The sequence below is a fragment of the Rhodnius prolixus genome, unplaced genomic scaffold (genome assembly GCF_049639745.1).
Source record: "Rhodnius prolixus isolate KJV_2025 unplaced genomic scaffold, Rpr scaffold_5, whole genome shotgun sequence".
NCBI classification, from domain to species: Eukaryota; Metazoa; Arthropoda; class Insecta; order Hemiptera; family Reduviidae; genus Rhodnius; species Rhodnius prolixus.
In genome coordinates, this window is record NW_027411624.1 from 32,995,110 (window position 1) to 33,014,484 (window position 19,375).

General features: G+C 30.7%; 1 protein-coding gene across 41 annotated transcripts in view; it reads left to right on the forward strand.

Annotated features, from left to right (window-relative positions):
• LOC141458524 (uncharacterized) overlaps positions 1-19,375 on the forward strand; it is a 158,182-nt gene that overhangs the window by 54,677 nt on the left and 84,130 nt on the right. For 38 of the 41 annotated variants that reach the window (XM_074136622.1, XM_074136624.1, XM_074136602.1 and 35 more), the window contains 2 exons: positions 3,604-3,732; positions 16,021-16,132. The gene's annotated coding sequence lies outside the window, so the exon portion shown is untranslated. Of the gene's footprint in view, positions 1-2,076; positions 2,283-3,603; positions 3,733-16,020; positions 16,133-16,310; positions 16,496-17,484; positions 17,710-19,375 lie in introns of those variants that run through there. The other 3 variants (XM_074136608.1, XM_074136598.1, XM_074136636.1) reach the window with 3 other exon arrangements.

Consider the following 19,375-nt stretch of genomic DNA (forward strand, 5'->3'; position numbering starts at 1 on the left):
TCAGCACTTTGTCGGCAATATTATTATCACCTTTAGCGTTGCTATTGGCCACTTTACTGGTAATTATGAACTATTGTTTTCAACTTAATTAAAATTATATAGTTTTATGTTTATTTGTAATTGATGATAAAGTATTCCACTAAAAAACACTGCAGCGGCTTCTCTTATCGATCTTCAGAATAGCAGTAATTGAATTGTAATTCTAGTGAACAGAAAACGAGCAATAGATCAGAGAGAAAAGAAAGAAAATTTGATTGATTTTTCAAGAAAATCGTAGGGAAAAAAAGAAGCTGAAACAGAATATTCTTCAAGCAGGAGAATTTAGCAACTCATTTTATTCTTGTTCTTATCTGAATGATAAGTCCATGTACTTTAATGATACTTTTAGAGGAAGCCTTAACTCCTATCCCAGAATCCCCTTAATAAAATTTCTCAAAATATATATTTTTAAATCAAATTTGTGCTTTGCAATTAGTACACAAAGTTTCAAATTCATTAGAATAATGTATTTTGGGGCGGGTTTTGGGTAGCAATTATGAAACTTGTATTTATAAGTAGGAGATCCCTAGTTCGAATCCCGGTATATCTACTTGTTAGTAGTTAACTGAGTGCTTTCCGTCCACGGCACTTAATTGCTAGATGGATGCTAAACTTTGTAAAAAAATTAATAAACAAATAAAAAATAGGCGATTACTTTGGCCTAATGATTACTTTTCATATTTTACAAATTTGAAACCGATTTCGAGAAATTTTCAAAATGTTTAAAAGTCCATTCAGTAAAGTGGTTTACTCGTATATTGTTTTGTGAAAAGAATTTCTGCTTCTATGTTTCTGCCATAAAACTATCTCTTGCTGACGCCTGTATTCTGTGATTCAGCCAAATGAAACATTGAAAGTCAAATTCTCTACATAAAACCGGATAAATCTCTGATAAAGGATGAATATCCAAAATAGAGCAGAATCATACATATGTGCTACAATGGAAAAAAATTATAGAAAATTAATGGTTTTTAAATTAAGCAAATAGAAACAGAAAAAAGAAACATAATTGATCGAGCGCAAATCAAAAGAAACAGATTTTAAGATCTTGCGAGATTAGTACAAACAAATTACAGGTGTTTTTTTTGTTTTTTTTAATTCAAGAATTAAAAATCGCCCATTAAGGATATTAATTTAACCACTATATATTGCAAGTTTCCCTATTATTAGCATTTGATAATATAGCGCGATTTACAAAAAACATTATTTATTAATCCTCATATTAATTTATTACCATTATCTGATTTGAATAATCTGGTCACATCTTATTGCATAACTTTGTTTACTATTAAGTTTTTGCTTAACTCATTCTAATTTTGCAAAAATTCAGTTTATAATTTTTAAAAATATCAAATAACATAAAGAAGTTGAAATGTTTAATGCTTCTATTAGTGGCACTGTTTACTAGCCCCGAATAGATTTCCGTGTAGCAAGATGGATGGGAATTCGTTGTTCGCCTTGATTTTCAATATCGCTTTAGAAATGTTGTATTGGACAGTTTGACAGTTAGCTAGCTCTTATGGGAAGATAATAGGTTGAGTAGCTCTTGGCAAATGCAGACGTTACCTTCTAGAAGGTTTTAAAAAGGTTTGTTTAATTTAAGATCCTAGGATTATTTCTTAAAGATTGACAAACCTTTTCAAATGGTATCTACAAGGCTTCGATTTCAAATTACGCGCTGTTATTTCCGAAAATATAATTCGAATAACGAAATAAAGGCAATGATATTATGGAACTCTTGCGCTGACGAGACAATCAAAATTTCTTACTCATTTTCTTCATGTTACGTTGCGAGCTTCTTAAATGTCTAGAATTTTAACGAGAATAAACACTTTTTAAATGTCTGGAAATGGGAAAAAAATTATGTGCAGCCCAGTAAGAGGAGAAGGATACTGGAAAACACAGGTTCTATATAGAAGTTTTCGGGATTTGTTCTGAGATCAAGTTTTAGTGGGTACCACATAAAGTTGCTTTGGGCATTTTGTTTCATTGGGAGAAAATCGAATTTGAAGTAAGTTGTTTATTGGTCATGCGCAGGTAGCAAGGTAGGAGGAGGATAACATCACTTGAAATGACTAAGGTGAAACGGTTTTAAAGAAGCTTGGAATAAGAAGTAGCGTGATCATCTAAAGGGATGGTTGCTGGATGCCTTCTCCATGCGAAGGACGATGGATTTCGATCCAACGTATGATTTCTCGAAAAGAGAAACATGCTCTCATACCGAAAATATTTTCATTTTTAAGGTCTGTATTCTGCATATGAAGCTGTCTTCTCTGGTCGAAGTATTCGAAAATCAAACGGTGCAACTGTATACATATATAACCTAGAATATTCAGTCTGTGTTATAAAAATCTCCCTACAAAAAAGGGGCAATTAATTCTCCCACAAAAGGAGACTTATTGCCACAGTGTTTCATTGTACTTCTGCTCGGGGCACAAATAACGAATTTCTGCTACTATTTCGCCGGTAGTACTTCTAAATAATACAATTCTGTGGCAGTTAAAATTCATAGCTCCCTCATAAAATGTGTAACATATAATTTAGATTGACTTACTGCCTATTTTGACTGATAGTTATTGATTTGAAGTTTCATAAATCTGTCAGTATTATGAAAGAAATATATTTTTCTTGTTGGCTGTTTCTATTAAGTATTTATTATGCAGAAATTTAAAAAAAAACTCTATTAAGAACATATTTTTATTGTTTTAGTAACTCTTTTTAGCCTTGATAAAGATTTAATATTTGCGTCTTTAATAAATAATTCCAGAATGTGTGCATTCCTTCCTCCACATTATCAATGAATTGTCTAAAGAATTGCTTACTTCAGAAATTTAATACGTACGAGTAAATCATTGCTACCTTTAAATGTTATAATTTAATGACTTCATTTCATAAATAAAATTACACTTAAGGAAAATTAAATTACAATACTAAAATGCATCAATTTAAATCACTGAAGGTCTCCTATTGTAAATTTATTACTAAGTTTTGCAGTAACAATTTTTCATTTTTTTTCTGAATTGGTGCAAAATGTTATTTTAAACTAGTTTTAGAATATTTGAAGGAAATAGTAGAATAAAAACATTAATTTATTATCCTAACATTTTCATTCATTGTAATTAGGTATGTACATCTTAATATTTATTTAACATACCTCAGTGTCCCAAATATGAATATATAGGCTTCGTGACCGTAAATTATTAAACTAAGGATTCAAAATTGGCGAGGAATCGGTCAAATAAAAAACAACACGTCTTTTTTGCCAACGTTTCGACAAATATATTGCCTTCTTCAGGGCCTGGATATTACAATTTCAAAAATACAAACAATTTAGAGAATCAGTAACATAGAAAATCAGTAAAAAATCAGTAATATTATATATATATATATATAAATATAAATAATTCTATTCTAAATATAAATAAAAAAATATAAATAACAAATAAAAGGAATAATATTCCTCGCCAATCTTGAATCCTTAGTTAATTTATTTAACATTATTAAGTTAAGTTATTTCATGGACATTAATACTGTAAATAAACAGACTTCTTGTGTTGTTTGTAGGTAGGAACGATAAAACTGCTATTGTAAGAAGCAAAAGAGATAGACTAAACAATAAATTATAGAGAGGATGGACTGAAGAAGACGATTTAGAAGAAACAGTTGTTTATAGCTATTTCCATTCTAAAGTTGGTAAGTATTAGCATACTTTACGAGACAGAATCCCTTGTTAAAACTAATTATCATGAAAAGAATTTTAAACTATTGCTTACCTGAGTGGCAGTGTACAAGATCGTTGAAAATAAATCGATAAGTAAAAGTCTCACTAATATATAACATAGATAAAACCCTAAATTTTAGAAGAACTTGCTCTTTTTGCTAGTTTAAGTTTTTTTTTAAGGCTTATCCCTTCGGTGATGTAAGAAAATAATACTTTAGTAACAATTACTTAAAGAGTGTGAAAATTCCACTCTTTGCAATGTACTGTTTTTACAAATTATGTTATCTTAATAAGAATTAAATGTTTTAAGTCTCGCAATCTGTGGAAAATGGATTTAGTAGTCAGATCCTTGAGATATTATATTAAGAAAAATTCGTGAGTATGTGCAAATCTGTTCTTTCTGTGTTGAACTTGAAGTTAGCTATTAAAAGCAGTATAACTTTTAGACGTTGATTTGGACATTTGACCTCTGTTTACATTGTTCCACGGAAATAGTCTATAATCTGTACCAAACACTGTTATTAAGAAAAATTAGAATAATTAAATGAAATTAAGGTCAAATGGTTCATTGTTTGAATACATTAATAAGGCGCCATCAATCTGTTCGCTATTGTGGAAGAATTTTAGGTTAAATATTGAAGAAGGGTGTAGTCTGTTTTCTTATTTGGTCCAGTTACGTGAGCGGCGCGTTTTCGTATATAAATAAAAACTCCACTGGCCAGAAAATATCCTTGGAAAGAATGCGACTGAAGAAGCACGAACATTTCACGTGATAGACAGTGGCGGTCAGTTTGCTTTTCTTTTAGTGAAAAAAAAAAAAAAAAAAAAAAAAAAAAACCACGCCCCTTTTTTATTATCATTATTAAATGCTGTAAACACGCACGCGCAACAACAGTTCTTTTTCTTTTTACTTTTATTTTACGGAAACGGGTTTTATAAATTCAGCGTCGGAATATATATATGTTTCTTTCCTTTTATTTTATAACTGGCCTACGCCCTCTCCCATTTACGGATCTGTGAGACTGAATTGTTCCTTGGTACTCTCGTATTTTACCAGAGATTCAAAGGTTGTTTAGTGCGTGGAGCAATATTACTTAATACTATATTACAAAATTGATTACTAATAAATAACAAAAATTTTAATCTCCTTGAACTTGCGGTGTTATTCGTATAAAGCAGCACTAGTTATTTGTCTCATTGTCAAGGGCAACTATTATTGTTTCTTGTTACTTATCTTCAAAGTATGACAATAGTTTACCTTGTAATTTTTGTTTCGGTACAATAAAATTCCTTTTTTTATATATATATACTATGAGAAGGTCATTATGTAAATCTTTGGCATTTTAATTCAACTTTAAGTGACCATTAATTTGTCAATCCACACAGTAGAGGGGTTCTTTTATCCGTCGCTGGATCTGGCGACTTTCCGAATCTTATGCAATAAACCTTTTTCTGAATCATAATGGCCACATTTAGATTTTATTTTTCATTTTTTTCATGCTGATACAGAGAAATCTATTTTGGGAAATCGCTTGTGAATTTCGCATTTAGCTTCCCTAAGGAAATGTAAGTTGTAGATTTTCTGGTTACTCAGATCACGGATTAAACCTTTTCTTGAGATCTAAGTTAGTGAGTAAAGATAGAGATTCTATGAAAAACTCTTTTAATTTGGCATTTTCTATTTCATTGAAATCACAATTAGTTTTATTCACAAATAATTCATCACTATTAATTCTGATTTCTTATCTGACTCTAAATCATACTTGACTTTCGGTCTGAAAAATAACTTTTATAATCAAGGCTTCCTGCAACAAAATTTTTTAGCGTTTCATAACCATTTCGCTGAAGACTCTTGATTTTCAGTTTCATTATATTTTATTTTTTACCAGTATCCTGTGTCATTGGCGTTACCTCAATATAATATGTAAATTTAGGGGAACAAAACTTATCTGTAGTAAAGTAAAGTGATCGCTTATTTTTTCAGACGGAGCATAACGTCCAACTACCGGTGTCGTTGACGAAGGCGATTAGCAAACATACTTTACTGTAATTTCTCATATTAATTATTAAATAAAATCCAAGGCCTGAGACCGGGAATCGAACCCAGTACCACAATACATATTAGCTTCGCAGGTCTCGCCTCTAACCGCTCGGCTACCGTGGCTTTTTTTTTTTTTTTGGAGGGGGCGCATCGGTTACTGACGTCATTAGCGCCAGAATTGGTTGTCCGTCACTACCAAAAAGCATTCTAATTTCTCTTAACATTTAGGCGTATCTACATTTCCTTTACAATGCACATATTTATTTGAATGAAACTAAACATTTCAGTAAATTTATAATTTTTCCGTTGTAATTATTTGTATTTAAAAATTGGAGGTCTTTGAGACGCATAAGATTTTTCAGCTCATTAGTTAAGGACCCATCTTCATATTTTCTTGGAAACTGCTTATAAAAGCCTATAATGATAGTTTGGTTTATGGCCTTGTTTAGGCAACATTACTTCTTTTAATGTCTGTTTAAATTATTGTTTATTGTTCTGTCATATTTCTAAAATGGAATGTTGAGAATGAACTGAAATCAGGTATATCACATTATGATGCACAGACGCAGGCAGATAATGCAGTCTTGATTTATGTACAGGATCTCGAGTAGTACAATAGAATTGCGTGATCATTTGCAGTTATATTGACACATGTACGTTAGTCTATGTGCAAGGTCGTTATACAAATATAAACTTTATCTTTCTATAAATAAAAAAAAATTATTTTAAATAAATAAGTAATGTCAATTGAATTTGGGTAGTAGTTAATGCAATGAAAGTATAGAATAAATAACTTCTTCCTTCAAAGAGTAAGATTGCTTTAGCATAAATATAACTGTATCAAATAGTATCATTGTATTCAAAATATTTTACAGATGTTTGAGTGGGCACTTTTGTATTTAACTACGCTTATAACTGTACATCATATCTTTAAATGTTGGAATTCAATTAGCTTTTACGAGTATTATTCAATCTGTAAAATATTACAACAGTATAAAGCTCTTTCTTAGCATCTGCGTTCTCAATTACTCTTTCATTCTCTAGTTTGCTGAAATTGAGTTTTATTAGTAATACAAATTTGCATGTACATGATCTGAATGTGAAAGAAATGATTCTGTTGCTGTTTGAAGGTATTTATCTGCGTGAAGCAAAGATTTAATTAGGTTTCGTTAGGATAGATTCTGTTGCCTAAGCATTGCATCCAAAAGTGACTTATTGTGGAGGACCTCTTTGGTTCAAGTTGCAGACACCTCCAAGTATATCAAACGTTTCATGAAGCAAATCAAAGACAACAGCGCAAAAAAACCTAAATATAAGACGCCAGTTATGCTGCTCTTTTTTCACAATTTGCCCATTGATTATTGAGTAAAAGAAATGTAATGTAATGTGATAGCATGAACCTTATGTAAATTACATTTAGACGAGTTTAATTTGCTTGGTAATACCAGATTGTGTCTGAAAGCCTTTACTTCACTTGTAACCAAACTTAGGTATGTTAGACCCTGGAACTCAGCTAAAAACAAAACATAATACAAAACAAATAGCTCATCCTACCTGTTGTTACATCACCATATAGTTTTAGATATTCCCACTTCTGGTCAGGCAACAAAATTCTCAAACATAACGTTACGTGCATAAACATTACGTTTATAACTTGACTTTGACGCAGTATACTATCCCGCTATACACCAGTGTATTAAAGGCTTAGTTTAATTGCACTATGTAAGGCATTATTTTTGCCAAAATAATTAATTTGGGCACCTATTTAAAATTAAAATTACCCATAATTTAGGTAATTAATTTTTCTTAAAAGTTCTAACAATCTCTTTTATCAATGCTTGCAAATTCATTGAAAGTTAAGAAAAAGAAACAATATTTGAAAAATACCGTCGTAAAGTTTTATAAATAAAGTTAAACTAATTTTTATTAACAATTCAAAAGATAAAATTTGTAATATTATAAAAATTTAAATTCTTCTCGTGGGAGCGGTCATTATTATAAAATGCTGATTGTAAATTTTGGCCTCCGTTCAATATGGCCTTCGTTCGACCCATATTACTGTTATTTCTAAGTTTTATTAATTCTTTTATGTTGAGTTTTTAATTTCATAAAATAATTACTTGTTTCTTATATTTGGACATTTCTTGAATAATAATGAACTTCATCGTAATTTAAATGTTGGAATAATAGTTTTATAAAATGGAAAGAAAGAGTTTAAGCACTAATTTTAATAGTAATTTTTGATTTAACTTCTAATTTTGTTTTATTCCTTGGTTTTAAATTATTTAATTATTTTTAAATATAATTTAATAATGATAAGATCAACAATAAGAGCACTAAAGATAGAAGGAAATAGCTCAATGGTTAGTAGATTCCCACGCGGAGATCACGGAGTCGAAACCTACCACCTTCCCTTTGATGTTGTTGGACGTCCCAGCCCTAGGCAAAGACATGCACTCGTACTCGATATTAAAGAGTTGACGGCCGTCCCGCGGATATTCCTCCATCGTCTTTGGAACTATTGGGCTTGGGAGGTAGTTACTGAAGGCTAGCATCGACTCACAAATTCTTCCTACTAGCTTCTGCTTGTTGAGGCAAATTTACCTAGCATCCTAGCCCGTATATCCGCGGTCGTTATTCTGGCTAGGCCGAGTGCCTATTAGTGTCTTAAATAAACCCTTTTAGTCCAGAAAACATTTCTACTGGAGCCCCTGCGCATAGAGAAGGAAAAGGAAACGGTCATACCTTGCCTGATTGATGTCGTTAAACTCTCTAGTTTAAGATATGCGCCCTGTTCCAATGTTCTAATCTAAGAAATAACTTTCTTTAGAATGCACCAAATGTAAAAGTTAAGTAATGTAATCGCCTATTTTTTCAGGCGGGGCTTAACATCCAGCTACCCCGATTTGCATTAAATATACCTACTGATATTTAGATCAGTAGGAGAATCTATTGACGTTACCTCACCTAAGATAGAAATTACCTTCCTTTCGTAACGTCTGAGCTCTCATTTTACTTTTGAGATTGCAAACTCTTTAGTGATTGAATAAGGCAGAAATTAAAATCCTTATTATATTTGGTCAGACCAATACGACTTTCTTTACAATACAGTACAAATATTAAACATGTGCTAACTGCAAAAACTATTCAAATTTTTGTAAATTAAGTTAATTGGACAAAGAAATTCTCATAACATTGTAATATTAAAAGCTCAACCTAGGTTACAACTGCCTTGCCTTATGTAACATACCCTCATTAATAATTTGGGATCATAATTATACAAAAATGAAAAAATTAAATAAAATAAATCACTTAAGTCTGACCTTTATTACAGACCATAACCTTGGAATCTATTGAAAACTTGAATAATAGTGGCCTACCCAATCTTAATTAGTAATAAATATAAGGTTAAAGGTTTATTTTTATATTGACTTTATTAACTTAGAGTTTAAATGTCTAGATTTAATCAAATTATTTTCATTTAAGCTCTCTTTTAGTTAAATAAAGATATATTTGGTTTTCATACTTTGGTTAAGATGTTATTCACTGTAACTTTCTGCCTAAATTTATTACTTTCTTTAGTTTGAATTCATTGATGGGTTGGTAAGGTAATGTCCACGTACTTAAACTTGAAATAGGTATATAACTAGATTTCTACATAAAATTGAAATTAGAAAAAACGTTATCTTTTAGAAATTTTATAGATTTGTTTGTAAGCCTCTGCGAAGCTTTCAACGCCAAATTCCTATCAACATTTGACTGACAGTTCTTCTCATCCTTCTTGATTGTTTCGATATAAGATCTTATTTTTTCCGTAGAAGTATAGCATCTATTGGACTTATATATTTGGCCGTGCAGATTGATTAAACTGACTTAAATAATTAAGAATACTAAAATGTCTTGATGGAATAACAAGCCTTGTATCTTCCGCTTGTCATAAAGAAGCAAACTGTCAATCGACCTTAATACCTTATCCTTTACTGGCTAGATCCGATCCTTTAGTCTCTGTTCCTTGCAAGTACTCGACATTCTACTGAGACCGTTAAAACTTGGTAAAAGTAAATTACTCTACTAAGGGAGAAATCTCAAAAATTCTCCAAAAACTTACAAAAGTAACTGCTAAGGAAAAAAGTTTGTAAGAGGAAAGGCTTGACTTCTTAAAAAATTCCTTTGATATGGGGAGAGACTATTGTAAGATGGATCCATGTGTGTATGTACTTACGCTAGGTGGCAGAGTGTTTGTTATTGTTCTTAATTATGCTAAGGCATGTCTATAACTATAAATCTACTGCAATCTATATAAAACCCATCGATAAGATGTCTCTTGAGAGACATTTCTTATGAAAGCTCATATGTATATCTTGTTTCATTAGGACAACGTTCTTCATTCAACCTTGAAATCCATTATAGATCAAAGAATGTGTTTGTCGTGATTTCGTTCTTAAGAATATAACATGCCCCCTTAAAAAGTATTTCTGCCTATATTGTTATACATGACAGCCATCAAATAGATAAGCACTATTTCTTATCAGAGTGATTCCAAAACATACGATAACTACATAATGTAAACATACAAAAGGATTGTATTTATTGATTGATTGTAAGATCAAATTTATCATAAATATTTTGATTTATAATCTAATTAATAATTGCAGATATTATATTCTAAGGTCTTGAGATTCTAGATTCGTTTTATTGGTAGCAAAAATAAATTTATTATTAAAATTATAATATGGCTTAAAGAAGGTGTGTACGTGAACTATTTGTTATGTTTGTGGGAGGTAACCGGATCTAAATAAAATTGGTAACTGCCTTGGCAATATAAAACAATACAAAGCTAACGCACTACAAATATTATTTTATTGATTGACTTGAAGGAATATAAAAAGTTTAAGACTAATTGGTTATTTTTTTTATAGAAAGAATGTATTGAACTTTGCTAAAAGCACATACAATTTGTAGTTATTTTTTTGTTTTAATTCACACATACTTGCGATCTATTTGACAAAAACATTTTTTGGTTTCAATGGACCTCAAATGATGTATTTCAGATAAAATGCATTTAGATGCCTCCTCCTAATTGGCGCTACAACTCGCTTGCGCAAATTTTGGCTAATATTCTACGAAAAGTGTAAAAGAGTATTTACTCCATCTGTTCCGTGAAACCCAATTTTAAATTTGTATAATTTCTCTTTCTCACGATAAGACCTGCAAAAATCTTGGCTTTACTGAAAATAATCCGAACCATATTGTCTTTGTTTAACTTCCAATTTAACTTTAACAGATTTATTGCAGTATCTAACTCCATCAGTTTGAGTTTATTATTATACCACAATAAAACGATTAATATATCGCTAATAGTAAAAGTTCAAGATCATCAGTAAAGCAGATAATATGACCTTAAGAAAGTTGTATATTACTTACATTTTCTTTATTTATCACTTTTTGATCGCTGCACTTCTATAATTATAGTATTATTAAAAATATAATGCAAATATATTCATAACTACAAACAGTCCTAAATATGCTTTTATAAAAATCATACTAACATATAAATTGATTTGAAAAGGGTTTTCCTATAAATTAGTATCTCTAAGAGTTCAGAAATCTAGGTATAGAGAATTCTATTAAGTATGCGTCGTTCGTTATTTTGGGTTTTCTACAGATAAGGTTAATTTCTGATCACAACATAAATATCAAATATGGACAAAACTAAAATAGCTATTTCGATTAAGGCATAGATAGTTTGACGTTGGAAATCAAATGGCATTATCAAGGTCATTCAAGGGATGTGGATTAACTTGAGTTTCTTCTAGATGTTCAAACCACCAAAGAGACCACTTATTACATTCTAAAGTTCTTAGCTTACTTGGTAATCGGTCGGCTCTCGCTGGAGAGCCTGGGTATTACTAGGGTTGAGAAGTTATACCCTTCCTTCTAACTTCTTAGTTTAGGGTTCCTTATTTAGGAATACCTGGAAAGAGTGTTGCAGTGAGGGTTGCAATGAACATCTGGGTGTGTTATCCTAACTACTGACTTCACCCAATTCATAGAACTTCTCTGGAATAGTCTTGTTCTATTAATTTGAAAAAGCTGTCTTCAAAATGTCTAGAGCTTTAGGGTGATGTGAGTTACTGGAGTAGTTATAGCAAGCTGTCTACTTCTTGCTTCACCAAGGACTTCCTTGGATTGCCTAGGACAGTGGTTCTTAACCGGTGTTCCGCAGAACAGTGGTGTTCCGCGAAATTTCAATTTTAAATGTATTGAAAATTAGAAACTTAAGAAAAGTACGAAAACAAAAAATCGTTCCATTTTTTTAACAATTTGAATTTAATTTTAAGTTCTTGCTACATACCGAATTTCAAATTTTTTAATGTTAGTGTTCCGCGAAAAAAATATATAGATATTTTTAAAAGGTTAAGAACCACTGACCTAGGAAGTTGAAAGGTATTACAGGAAAATATAGTCTACCAAGAAACCTCCAAGTTTCTTCAATTATTTAGGGAGCCTCCTGAATATCTTAAAATCGCGTTAGAGAAGAGAAGTGCGTCAGAAGAAAGGTTCTAGCGCTGGAGAACTTGGTGAGTTATTTCATCACAGGTGAAACCTTCATCCCAGGAGAGAGCTTTTGAGATGAGTGGTCTTGCCTCTAATGAGAGGTTCTTTTGCTATTAAATTCAGTATTTTAAGAAATTTGCACTGCATTTCCCTAAATTGATTTTAATGTTCTCAGATCTTCGTTTATACTACCTAACTTGAACCAATAAATATAGAATTAAATTAATGTTGTTAAAAACAAATCTTTTGCTGATATCAGAAAGATAAAGAAAGCTGATTGCCAATGTTTAGACAATGAATTATTTTATCCTACAGAGTATGTTTTATTAATAAAGCAACACCATCTGAAATTAACGCTTTAAAAATTTGAAATAATGCAATTAGGTCTTCAAGTTCACTTTAACTCTAATCTTTAATTGCTTTTCGGTACGTCAATTTTTCAACCATTATAACATGTTTTTATTTGATAAAATTGACGCCATTATTGAATGTCGGTTTTTAAACTACGTAGTAATTTAAATTATAAGCACAGTAAGAAGAGAATCTGATAATATATGTATATATAATATAACTATTAAAGTTATTAGCAAATTACCTGACCAGTTAAGGAGAAACCTATAATTGGAGCAATTATTGATGTATATATACATATATTTTTCCAAATCTCATTTGTCTCTCGTAATAAAAACAAGTTTTGGCGGAAGTTAGTGAATCATATAAGGTTCTATTTTTTATTTGCTTCATTTGTTTTCAGACAGGAAGTTTACACCCTGTGCAGAATTTACCTCAAGGTGATTCCTCTGCTTCTTTTGTTTTTGGTTATTTCTGAATGGAAAAAATATATTCATTACTTTTTGTGAGATTGAAGGTTCAACCAGATGCTATTATTTGCCAAAAAAAGGGTGAAGGGATAAGTTATTTTAATGATGCTTAAACTGGTTTCTTCTTATAGTCTTCTTTCTTCTGGTACAAATCTGATGAATCATTCAAGGTCTAATCAATAGGTGATCTGCAGAGCTGAGATATGTTTGTCAAAGTGCCGCAGGTGTAAGAACTGAAATTGCCCAGTTAAAAAATGATAGAGCACTGAATAAATCTTCATAGTTTTTATTACATTAAGTCGTTGAGAAAGAAACGCCTTTATGGCACTTGAACATACGCCGAACTTTTGCTGCAGCACCTATTACAGTTTGCTTCTGAATACCTTGAGAAATGAGTGGTTTAGAATCTTAATCATTAATAGAGTATGAAAAAATCTATCGTAAGTTTTCCTGAAAGGCACTGTAAAACCTTTTAGGGCTTAAACCAGTGGGTGGACGAAAGTTAAGCTACCGTGGATCTCTCGAAAACGAGATAGGTCTCCTGAAGAAACATTTTATAGGCAATGAGCTCTGGAAAGAGAGAGACTCTGTCTTCTTTCTTGGAAGATAATGTTTTCTATGCTAAGAATTCCTGAAGTTTGGGCCTTTAAATTGATGGCTCAGCTGGCAGAGGAGAATTTCTCTGACCATAGCTCTAGAGTTTTTGGAGGACACATAGTTGACATGAGTTGAGCTTTTGAGACTTAATAGGATGCATCTTGACTTCTAAATTCATCCTCCGCTCTAACATTCTGATCCTAGATTGGGCTACATTTCTTCAAAAACCCATGTTCTAATTCAGTTTTTTTGGCAACTTTTTGTTTGCGTTAGCATGTACAGATATGGTATTCAAGCGCTCCTGAAGAATAGCTGAACAGTAGTTATCCTCCTGAGAGAAAAAAAGGGGAAACATTGTCCTTGGGATTTATAAGAACAGTAATGGGATAAACCACCTTCTAGTTAAGAATGTAAACAGATATTACAAAAAATTATTTTGGGTGTCACTACTAAATCTTTCCTAATTTCTGATTAATATTTTAAATAAATGAAGAGCTCAGAAAGTTTTTATTTTGTTCTTTACGTAAGAAGAGCGAATTTCGCTTTATTTGTTAGTAAAAGACATAAGTTCCGTTTTAAAAGATCATGTGGGCTGTTGTTACTTTTAGTTTTGTGACTCATTCGATAATAACAGTATGTCACCCATACTTAAATACGTTCTTCTCTACTATATGTATACTTACAAAAGATTAGAGCGTTTGTCAGTATGGTTGTTTAAAAGAGAGTAAAAAATATTAATGGCGCCATCTTATTTACATGAACATAAGGTATATTTCCATTCGCATAGTGTATCTCCATTGCCTGCCAATATTTCTGTCTGTTTGATCCCCTCACCATATATCTATATAACCTACCTCTACAGCCCACGCATGTTGTTAACAACAGAACATGCAAAACTATTACAGCTAACATTTAACCAAAGATATAATCTACACTAAGAAATAACCATCTTCCTAAATTCTATTTCTGCTTCTTTTTGGAATAATTGTTGTTATCGTTAGTGTTCCTCCAGCATATTACCACTACCCAATGAAACTTTATTCTCACTAGTTTACTCAAAACACACATGGAAGGAATTGTGTATTTTATACGGATAGTAAATATTTATGGTGCTTTATTTTGTAATCCTGTTTTTCATTTAACAACTTGTTCTACATACTGTGAACACTTTATAGTCTTGTTCCATCTAGGATTTCATACTTTTTGCAACAGTTTTGCTTTTATCAAAACAATAACGTCTTTCTCTGACTACGATTCTTAAGGTTCTAACTTTTAACATTTTCATAAAGTTAGAAATATGATTTTAAAATATATTTAAAAAGATTTAAATATTATCTAATTTTTAAACTGTACATACTTCCTCTTCTTCTTCTTTCTTGTCATTACAATTCATGGAGGGCCCTAGCCTCCTCAATTTTCCAATTGATGTTTCTAAACGTTTTGCAGGGTAGGGTTGTCGGCCCTAATCCCAACTCCTGAAACTATGGGGAACCTTGGATTTAAAGGGTTTACTCCCTTTGCCAAAGCTATCTCTAAAGGAAGGTATTCCTTGGGTGTGTAGTGTATAGGCCCTGGTGAGCTTGCTTGCGTGAATGTTGTTAAACTGTACAATATATAAAAAATTCTTGATATAGGATATCAATTGTACTCGAAACTTCAAAATTAGACTTCGTAATTTAATTTTTCTGAAAGTCTTGTGAGTCTTTGTATTTTATTTTAAGCTTCAGCGGTAAAGGTGGGTCAATTTCTAATTACTGCATTCTTCTTCTTTCTATTAAATTTAATGGTTTTATTTTAAATATTCATTGTATGTATGTAATGTAAACAGAATAAATAACATGTATTCATCATAACTGATGATAAATAGGCAATTAGAGGTGTGACAAGAATAAAAATTAATATTAGTGAACGAAAAACGGTTTAATGTTTAAAAAGTAATAGATGGAAAGAGCAAGCTTTATACACTAAGAATATACGGCCAGTTAATTTGCTTTACCAAATTTGAATGTAAAAATATATAACATTTGCTAACCACGTGATAAAGGAAGTATTTCATGGCAAATGCGTTGCAAATTGTTGTTAGTGACATTCCTTCTCGCCATGTAGTTCCCAAACACACTTATTTAGTTATGTATATATTTGATTATGTACAAATAATGTACATTTCTTTTTCTCTGTTAACGAATTTTATGTTGTTTCTAATAAGTCATTTATTTGCTTCTCATGGTTTCATTTCTTTGCAGATACCTCACCAATCTAGACAAAGACAAAAACGCCAAAAGAATAGCAACTTGCCAAATAAATAGCAATATAATGGTTGTGCTCGAAGATACTCGTGGTTTAAGAATAATGGAGGTGAGTTATATACTACAATAACACATGTAGTTAACTTATATAATATAATAACACTGTATACAATGTATGATACAATAATTACAATATCTACAATAATTATAGTAAACTATTACAAATAAAACTACAAATATTAATTAATAATAATAATAAAAGGAAGAACTCATGTCGATTTTTGTAGTTTCTGTTGATTTGGCTGCTTCACCCGGCGCACAGCATGATCTCTTCAAAGCGTGGAGATTAATGTCATTCTTGCTTTTTCGAAACAGTTCAAACCTCTTACGGGCTGATCTCCGGGAAAAAATCTCTTTCTTATTAATTCATTAATTTCAAGTCGAAAAGCTTTTTTAGGTATGTAAATAAGTAGGACAGAAGACACACAATGTAAAACAGATTATAATTGGTTATAAGCATAAGCCATAGAGATGACCTTATTAAAAATAAAATGATTACTGAAATCGGAAATAATTTTTCTCCCATTTGGATTAATAAATCAGTGGCAAACGCTGTTTTTCCTTTATACTTGTCTTGCAATCTGACGTAAGATCCATGATTGCATATAAATATTTACATTTCTGCCTTAAAGAAAAAAAATATCATATGGAGAACGTCAGCACTTAATTAATTTCCAAATCCACTTAGTTCGCAGTACTACAATTTATTAAAAATTATATACATTTACATATAGTTCCAATTATATGAAAACTCCGATTATGTAATACACCGAGTGTATTTCAAATTTTAACCAAGTCAATTAGTTTATTAAAGTCATTTTGAAATTTATTACAATTTTGATAAATAAATTAATCGAACAGTCCTTTTTTTTTTTCTTATTAATGGGTATACTGTTATATTTATGTAGAAGGCTTAAACAAATTTTTCTTTTGTTTTGAAGAACTTCGTTATTAATCTTATTAATAATATCTTAACATTTATCATTCGATGGCGTGAAATTATTTAATTTATTGTGGATAAATATTAATAAAAGATATATGTTTTTATAGGGTTGTAATAAATATCCCAGCTTAATTTTCGCAGTTTCTTTTTGTCGGATTTCTTTTGTTTACATTTATTTCTATAAACTGTTTACACCCTCGTTGTGTCCTTCCGCGCGTTGCAAGGCTTTAGGGAATTCGAAAATAGAGTTGGGATAAAGCAGTTTGCAGCCCTCTTTGTCGAGAAAAGAAAGAATAAGGAATAAGAATATCTTAATCTTTTAAATTATAAGATTTAAGCTTTGCAGATAATCTCTATCAAATGAGAAAAAGAATCTTCAGTACAATTTAAATATAATGCAAATAGAACTTAAGCGCAGTAACGTTAACTCGAATCAGTGCAAAAAGTTATGAAAACAGGTAGAAATAGCAGAAGGAAGATTCTATAGGAAAGGAATTGGAGTCTGGCGATAAATTTAAAATACTGTGTAGAAGTCGAGCTCATCAGATACTTGGATTGAAGAAATAACCAAGACGAAAATGCAATCGAGCGACGATCAATATAACTGGTTGTTCTGCTTTATAAAACCAACCTTCTCATCATTATTAAAAAGATGTATGGACTATTATATTTCTTATAAAAAAGTAAGTCCAAGAATCCAACTTATAAGATACCTTCTCCTAATAAGGAGTAATCATTAATTATTTTAATTTCAGATAAAAGTTTATTTAATATAATTATTTCCTTAATTAAACAAAAGATTTACTAACAAAATTTGCCACGAAAAAACAATAAATTGCTGATTCATTTAAGAACTATTTATTTGACAACCAAACCTAATACAATTAATTCACCTTCCTAACAGGTTTCTATATACTTATATATTGTTTATGCTGTGACCAATATTTAATCAATAGCCACATGTAATTGACTGTGAAACATTGTTAAAACTGTTTTTCGCTTATGTTTGGTCAGTGAGTTTAGTGAGGAAGGTAGTTCCAAATACTTCTAATTACTTTTTTAGCAGGTGGATTTTTTATTTAATTTTGTAAACATTTTTCGACATTATCTTTATTATCTGTTTTCATTACCGGCACTAATATCTTATTATACATTTATGGTTCCTTCTCTATTGAGAAACATCATGTTATAAATAAATTGATTAAAAATGTCTAGAGTCATTTCCTGACGTTTCTAGTAGTATTTATAAGTCACCCTCCTTTTGCTCTATTTATTTTTATTAGCACTAGTTTGGTTTAGTGTTTTAAAATGTCGTAATCTATTCACGTGCTTGTAGATCATATATTTATTACTAAGTAAGCCAGCTAGAGAGCAGTATAAGCTTTCTTTAAATTCCCCTAAAATTTTATAGAGAATAAAATAAATCGACAAATATCTACTAATGATAAATTTTACTGAACGCGGGTTAGTTCTGCCATAAATTGTAAATTTAGGCCAGTGACGTAGTTTCCTGTCAGATCCCATGGCTAAACATGCCCAAAATATTTTAAAAGAAAAAACCTATCAATAATCACTAGATTTTTCAGCACACAAATGTAGATTTTTTCATAAATTATTTTGAATTGCGCTCTCTAGGAATAAAAGAAGTCCAAATGTTCCATGTGCATTTAAATTTTTGTTCACGGTCATTGTTGTGTACCTTGTTTTAGATGTTTATAATTTATTGTTTATTTGTGTAATTATTAAGATGTTTATATAAATGGATTCCTTCATCTGTCAAGTTCCAATCAGCAGTTATCATTAGTCATTTCAGCCAAGTTGTAACAATCATTAGATATTCCTAACAGGTGTAGAATTAGTGAAGTCGTTTAATCACCTTTCAAAATCAACCTTTTGAATGGAATAGCAAATCTTTACTCTTTTTAAAGAGTCGGAATTATGTTATCTGTTTTTTGTAGTGTGATATCATTTCTTAGCAACTTAAACAGTAGTTAATATCATCTTTTATTGACGAGTCGTTATTTAATGTTTGTTTTTCTTTTTTATTTTTTGTTTGACTACTTAATTTTTTTTTTTGTATTATTTTCTTCAGCAAGGTCAATGAAATATCGTTTTCCTCCTAATGTGAGTACACAGTTTTTAAAGATTCAAGTGAAACGTAAAGTTTGCTGTTTATGTATTATTTATTTTGTTCATGGAAACGACATTAAACCTTGCTAATGTGATTTGTAATTCATTTTGATTCTACAGAATCCTTTTTTTCAATATGCAGGATTTCTGTACTCTTCGAGAAAATGAAACAAATAAACTTGCTCTACATAGACTTGAGTTATTTGTCGTAATTTCAAG